Below are 6,881 nucleotides of genomic sequence, written 5' to 3' on the forward strand. Positions count from 1 at the left end.
GTGTTCTTAATTCACGCCCTGAATTTGTGGTTACCAATCCAAGGAACGGCCAAAGCCAGCCTTAATCGAATGACCAGAGGTTCGGGGAGTATTTTAGCATCTGGTATTCAGGGCTGGACACTCGAGAAACATGGCACGTGAAACGACTGAATTAACCATTACTAGTTTCGTCCAGAGGTCTTCAAGGGCTGGTTCCATTCCTCTGCTTCTGCAGGATGTCAAGATTTTCCTGGAGTGACTTCAGCTACTTCAGATTTGCCTCAAGTGACGCAACGCTAGATGGTGAACGTTTTATCAGTGACTCAAAGGGAGTCCCCGAAATATTGTATTTAAGGCAGAGAGCGACTCCAGTTGATGCCAGTAGTCATACGTTCTTCGTCAGTGTCGGGTCTCAGAAGGTGGTGGGCTTAAAGAGAAACTTACCTACTTAAAATTCCAGGAACTGAAAGGAGCCCATCCAGTGAGTTAGTTTGGTTCCAGTTTGGCTGACCATCGATATTCGTCGCCTGGATTTTGTAGTGGATCAGAAGAGAAGCAATACAAGATTCCAGGAACCGAGAGCTAGCTTCCAGTGAGTTAATCAGATTCCAGTTCGGCTGAGTGTAGATGCTGTTAGACCCGCCTGGAATTAGTGACATTTGCCTAAAAGATTCCAGGAACTCAAAGTCTCCCCACCCCTAACTCCGCCCTTCCAGTGGGGAGGTTAAGAATCCAGTTTGCCTGAGCATAGAAGCAGTTTAACCCACCTGGAATTTGCCCAAAAAATTCCAGGAACTGAAAGACTCCATTCCAGTGGGTAGATTTGGAGTGTAGGAGCTGCTTAACCCACCTGCAATTCGTGAATAATTAGCCTGCGATGGAGTCGAGTCAGCTGAACCTGTCGACCTACCACAACTGGCTAGGGAACATCGACTTCGACGTCATGTGCAAGACCTACCTGGAAGAAGAAGAAGAAGAAGAAGACACCAATGGCGCCTTCCAGGTCGAGAATCCAGAACGAGCGGAGGGAGCCTCGACCTTCAACTGGTGGGAAGAGGTGGGTTGGTGAATCTTCAAAAAACCTTATTCATTTATTTATTTCTCAGTGACCCGAGTGACCTCTCCTTATCGGGGCATGGGAGGAGAATCCTCTGTCTTTTAACTCCGACCTCGAATGACAGACTCGGCTGACAGCGACGGGAAACAGACAGACAGACAGACAGAGAGAGACGGGGAAATAAGAGACGGTCGTGGGACCAACTTGGACCGAGATGGAACCAGGAACGTTGATATTCAAGATTCCTATTTCTAGCTGTGAATTCCCGGGAGCTTATTTCTAAGGCAAAGAATCCGATGAATGTTTCTTAGTCAAATGAAAACAAACGAGGGGAAACGAGGAAAATATTGTGAGAAAATCTGAATAAAACGAGTGGGTGAAAATATCAGCATTTCATAATATTTTAATATTCAGTTTTTTGTCTGGTCACAATCACGAGACGCCATCTTGAGAGAGAGAGAGAGAGAGAGAGAGAAAGCAATCCCCGAGAGAGAGAGAGAGAGAGAGAGAGAGGGAGAGAGAGAGAGGGGGAGAGGAGAGAGAGAGGGGGGGAGAGAGAGAGAGAGAGAGAGAGAGAGAGAGAGAGAGAGAGGGGGGAGAGAGAGAGAGAGAGAGAGAGAGAGAGAGAGAGAGAGAGAGAGAGAGAGAACTCCCATACTTAAAAATCTAACCTTCTTCTTCTTCTTCTTCTTCTTCTTCTTTTTCTAAAGGATTGCGAAATCTGGACCCAAAATTTCGACCCCACGGATTCGAATCTCCCCGCAGACGTAGACGGAAGCCATCTGCCCGAATATACCTCAACGGCAATTCCCTCCCACGTCGGCAACGGGTCCAGTAACACGCTGGACTTGAAACCACCCCATTTATTAGGTAAGGAGCGAAATAACTTATATATATTATTTATTCTTTAACTTATAACCATTGTTCCCAAACCCTTGGCTGTGCCATAGCCTAAGACATTCGATCATGTGGGATGAGGTTGCTGGCCTATGCCCTTCTCCAGTCTACAGCTTTCACTAGCTACCATGTACCTATAAATATCGTTTTTACTAATGAATATGACGGACTTATTCAGGAAATAGGCTTCAGACATTTTCCCCCGTACAGGATCGATTGTGGGCTGTATTCAGGAAGGCTAGTAACCACTGGACCACGGAAACCACACCCAGATCTTAAGCATGGGCCTGTTCTTTCTTATTTTTCCTTAGGCTGGGAAAGATTTTCCTTGGCAGATAGACAAGAACAAGAGAATTTAAATGGGCCTATTCCAGCCATTATATCACTCAATTCACTTACTCGGAAACTGGATAAACCACACGCATGGATTGTGGGCATAGGCCTACTTTTTTTTCATTACATTTTTTAAGCTGGGGAAATATCATAAAATCAATAAAAGTTAAAATGTATCTTAGCACAAAACCCAAGTTCTCAAAGACTACCGAACTGATGCATTTCAGGCCTACCAGAACTGACCTTCAACTATTCAGGCAATCTCTTCTCCATTTTCCTCTCAATTTCTTCTTTGCCTCATCATTCCGTTCTGTGATGACGTCATTCGCAATACAGCAACTTGTCACCGTTGTAAAAAAGGTATTCAAAGCGATAACGATTTAACTAATTGTTTTTTTGCGTTATAGGAACCCTATGTAAACATTGATAGCCATTCTGGGGAAACAACTATAATATTTATATGATTTTTTAAATAATCTGTTTGTTACATATTGTTGAAAGGACGTGCAAACACTTTAACGAAATGTCTGGATAGAACGAAAATAAATACACTTCACACGTACGTTTTCGGCCAACGTACGCACTCAAGGCTGACACCAAACTAATCGAAGCATGGGTTTGCTGAAAGAACGAGTTAAGGTCGTGACGTCATCGGTCTTCCAAGGGCGGTAACTGCGACCTACCTTGTTTATTTATATATTATTAAAATTTTATTTAGCTTTCAAAGGGAACATTTTCCTTCAATAAGAATAAAGCATGAAACAGGTTTTTTTTAAGCACGGAGAAAGAACATGATTACCGCCTGACTTAAACAGCCGAACAACAAAAGAATTGGGGTAGTTTGCACTTGTTAAAAAAACTTCTCTATAATTATTGCGTTATTATCGACAATGTTACTCAATAAAGAATCTAATTTGAAACTGCTTTTGGCAAACATTAATATTTTCAGAGTTTTTATTTCAAAACTGCTTTGAAATATGTGAAAGTAATTAGAGTTTAAAATTAACATTACTTCAACAAATTCTCGTCACTGTATATCTGGTGTTTTTACCAATCTGTCAAAACATTATGAAAATATTAAATGTATTTTTCCTGTGCTACGATAGCCAGCATTCTCACTGAATAAGTCCAGAAACCACGGGTTCGACCCCTTGATGAATTAAAGGCTACAAAGTTCATGATTATGGCAACTTCATAAAACCTGGGTTCGACTCCCTGGCGAGTTAAAGGGTAGGAAGTTCATTGGTTTAGCAACTTCATCCTAAGAGTTTGGAAGTACCACCTACTGCGTGGCTTTATGGCACACTGTGAGCAGTGCTAAGGGTTGTTTGCATTGCTTTCTATCTTATTTTTTGAGCCATTTTATCTTGGGTCTTTGTACAGGCTGTTCAACTTCTCAAGTTTAGTTGAATTTGATTTTTCCTTTTATTTATAAAGAACTTTCCTGGCTATACAGAAGTGTTTTAAATGATTCTTTATTATTATTATTATTATTATTATTATTATTATTATTATTATTATTATTATTATTATTATTATTATTCTGAAGATAAAGATGAACCCTATTCATGTGGAACAGACCCACCAAATGGGGCCATTGACATGAAATTCAAGAAGCTTCAGAGGATATCAAGGTGTTCATCTGAGAGAAGTAACAGAATGCAAGGGAAATAAAAAGAGTAGATCAGTTACTAAAAAAAAGACAGATAAATAAACAAATTAATAAATGAATAAGAATGTAAGTCAAATATTAAAATACAAGTTCAATTGTATTTGATTAGTAATGCATTGCATTAATAATAATAACAATAATAATAACAACCCTTCAACCTTCCACACCAGATATGGATAAATACCAATCAATCTGGGAGACAGGAGAGGCATTTGGGCATTGCGGTGCTGCCCTTGGAGCAAGCACTCTTGATGCCCTGTACCCACCAGAGAATCCCTAGATGGAACCTGGGCCCCATATGACCCTCTGGACCCAGACCCTTCTGCTGACCAGGACTGTTTCGGTGACTCTGCGTTGGAAGAAATCCTCCATCATCTGGGAGAGGGAAGCGAAAGAGTCGCCCTACGATGTTGCAGAAGGTCTGGTGTTCCTCAGGAGCCTGCTTTGCTGGTTAAGGGTGAGTCTTAATCCTCTAAAGGAATCTGAGCAATTTGAGTGAGGCTAATTCTGGATGAAATTGGTGTATTTAGAATTAGGGATCCTTTTATAATCCTCTAAAGTATTAACACCAACCTGAGGCTGAATCTGAAGGGAACTAGTGAATTCAGAGTCAGGAACCCTTTTCGTGCATACACCCAATTGAATAATTGGTTTTCAGGCTTATATTTATTCTGTCCTATACTTCTGAAGACATACTGTGTAACTGCAAATATCTTTGTCTTATTGAGTTATTTCTTTCAGATGAACAGCTGGAATCTGCTGGACCAACATACGCAGTCGATTCCCACCAAATTCCAGCCAGCGATGTCCTGGTCAAGATGAGAGCATCCCGTAAGCACAGAGGTGAGACTAATGTCCAGTTGCTCTCCCTCCTTTGCTCCTCCTCCTCCTCCTCCTTCTCCCTCCTCCCTCCTCCTCCTCCTCCTCCTCCTCCTCCTCCTCTTCTTCTTCTTATAAGCTATGTCACTCTACTCATGAAATAATCTATAGCTGTTCCACCACTCAGACAGCCTATCAGTTCTTGCCCACTGTAGAGGGTACCTACTACAGTGGGCCTTAAACAGCACACTGTAGTCAGTCTAAGATGGGTCTCTGCCTGTTCAGTGTTCCTCTTTTTCCTTCTAACTCAGCTGTTCGACTCCTTCAGCCTGATCTTGCCCCAATTTCCACCATTCAGGTGAGATCTCTGAAAACCTGAAATGTCTCTCAACCATTTCGTTCAACTTTGCATAACTTTGTTCTTCTCCTCTTCTGCAGTTCGAGGCCCCAAGAACTGGGAGTTCCTGATGCGTCTGCTGGTCGACCCCAGGGCTAACCCCGCCCTCATTGAGTGGGAGGACGAAGGACAGGGCATATTCAGGCTCAGGAACCCGAAGGCCATAACTCAGATCTGGGCGTCGAGGGACGGGAACTCGAGTGACCTGTCCTACAACAATTTCGCGAGAGGACTCAGGTAGGTTTCGGAGGAAGTATTTTTTGGGGTGAGGTTGCTAGCCTCACGCCCTTCTACACCTTGGTTTCAGACCAAAACAGTCTATTAATTTTTTATTATACGCCTTACTGCTTAAATTATCCATGGGACAATTCTATTTAAGAGAGTTTAAATCGTTGTTAATCGGTTCCGATATGAAACCTGGGTCTTCTTGCTGTTTGTCACTCTAACAGCTGAACCACACGGCCCCAAACTTAAAGAATATATTAGGTTTTATAATGAAAAGCTTAAGGTTCATTTTAAACATTTTTTCATCCTTTTCTTCACTATTCTCTGAAAGTGTCCACAAACCATAAGTCAGGAAACCAAGAAGAAGAATGCCAAGCAATTTCAAAAAAGCTCACTTGTCACTTTGACACCATTTCCACAAATGCCACAAGCCATTCCAGACATTTACAGTAGGTCTCTTGTCGTTCCAGGCACCATTACAAAAAAGGAATCCTCATTCCCATTCCCGAGAGGCAGCTCGTGTACCAGTGCGGACAGAAAGCGTTGGAATTCCTCAGTCAAATCAGGTGTTCGCAAGTTCCTTCGTGACTGGATGAAGAGACTGGGCCTAACGGGAATATTTTAGCAACATTTGCAAATATTGACAGATGTCACGACATTTATAGGAACTGAAAACCTTCGAATTCAAGCTCCTAGTCCTCAGCGTATGACTTGTTAGCCTAAAAAAAATAATAATAAATAAACCAATGAGTACCTGATTAATATTAGAAAGAGTGTTTTAATAAATATTTTGAAGAGTCGTGCAGTATTTTATGTATCCTTAGAGTGAAAATCACTTCTTTGTGTAGAAGAGTATTGGACCTAAGAGCGTCTATAACTCAGTTCATGACATAAATAAAAGTAATGGGGTTCAAATTCACTGCTCCTTTGCTTGTGTTTGTTCTTCTTTGGACAGATCTGCAACAGAAGCACCTGTGTTTGTGGAGCGAGTGCTTAGGAACCTCGGGGAACCAGGTAGGAACCTGGCACGGGCTCTTGCTCTTCAGTAGCCACTTTTTGATCAATCTGAAAGGATGAGCAGTTTATCTGCTCACAGAAGCAGAATGAAGATTGACGATTTTCCCAGCATTCTATGGGTCCTCGTCCTCTAGGAGGTGTTTTTGTTTGTTTCATTCCCCTTTATTCCCTTTGTTTGTTTAATTCCCCCTTTATTCCCTTTGTTTGTTTAATTCCCCCTTTATTCCCTTTGATTGTTTTACAATCTCTGCTTCTGCGAGCAGATAAACTGCTCGTTCTAGTTTTCTGAAAAGAAAACTATTGTGCCAGCTTTGTCTGCCCATCCGCACTTTCTTCTGCCCACACTTTTTGTCTGCACTTTTCTGTCCGCACTTTTTATGTCCGCACTTTTCTGTCCGCCCTCAGATCTTAAAACCTATTGATGCTGAGGGCTGCAAATTGGTATGTTGATCATTCACCCTCCGGTCATCAAACATACCAAATTG

General features: G+C 41.9%; 2 long non-coding RNA genes across 2 annotated transcripts; both read left to right on the plus strand.

The window, feature by feature from the left end:
• The first annotated feature begins 262 nt into the window (after positions 1 to 262).
• On the plus strand, positions 263 to 4,297 carry LOC136829691 (uncharacterized). Its single transcript, XR_010850448.1, has 3 exons — positions 263 to 1,036; positions 1,747 to 1,906; positions 4,109 to 4,297. It is a non-coding gene; the product is annotated as an uncharacterized lncRNA (long non-coding RNA).
• Positions 4,298 to 4,641: 344 nt separating this feature from the next.
• LOC136829692 (uncharacterized) lies at positions 4,642 to 6,135 on the plus strand. The gene is made up of 3 exons (XR_010850449.1): positions 4,642 to 4,781; positions 5,196 to 5,391; positions 5,850 to 6,135. It is a non-coding gene; the product is annotated as an uncharacterized lncRNA (long non-coding RNA).
• The last annotated feature ends 746 nt before the right edge of the window (positions 6,136 to 6,881 follow it).

The sequence above is a fragment of the Macrobrachium rosenbergii genome, chromosome 45, assembly GCF_040412425.1.
Source record: "Macrobrachium rosenbergii isolate ZJJX-2024 chromosome 45, ASM4041242v1, whole genome shotgun sequence".
Classification (NCBI taxonomy): domain Eukaryota; kingdom Metazoa; phylum Arthropoda; class Malacostraca; order Decapoda; family Palaemonidae; genus Macrobrachium; species Macrobrachium rosenbergii.